Source organism: Etheostoma spectabile, chromosome 24 (genome assembly GCF_008692095.1).
Source record: "Etheostoma spectabile isolate EspeVRDwgs_2016 chromosome 24, UIUC_Espe_1.0, whole genome shotgun sequence".
In the NCBI taxonomy this organism is placed as follows: domain Eukaryota; kingdom Metazoa; phylum Chordata; class Actinopteri; order Perciformes; family Percidae; genus Etheostoma; species Etheostoma spectabile.
Window position 1 is genome coordinate 14,958,374 of NC_045756.1, and position 602 is coordinate 14,958,975.

Below are 602 nucleotides of genomic sequence, written 5' to 3' on the forward strand. Positions count from 1 at the left end.
TGTGTGTGTGTGTGTGTGTCAATGCAGCAGTGACGATACTGTAGCATATTTTGAGGGGTTTGATTAAAAATGTTAGAACTGCACGTTTTTGCTTCCTGCTGATACAAGTAGCTTCGTTGTGTATTTGGCACATTTCCAGTGCATGTGTGAGGAGAAAAGAGAAGGAGAGGGGGAGAGAACGAGAGGTAGAAAGGGCAGGGCGAGGTTGAGAGAATTACAACTTATTAACTTGACTTTTTTGCCGACCAACTGGGCAACAGAACGGACTGGTGAGCAGCAATCAAAAGGTGATTAGAGAGGACGACAGATGCAGCTCAATAAAAGTTAATGTGCAAACCGTGATTGCCTAGTGATGAAGATCAGTTCTTTTAAGTAACCCAGAAAAAATAGCCATCACAAACTTTTTTCACCAAGTAGTTGCTCTCACTCGTTCTTCAGCTCAGTGGTGTGTGCACAACTGTGCATGCACCATGCAGAAGTAGGAATTTGGATTCAATCCTGCTCGCGAACTCATTCCTCTTTAAAAGTTCATCAATCAGTATTATTCCCACCAAACTGAGTATGTATAGCTTAACCCTCAAATTGACCCGTTTTCCTATATC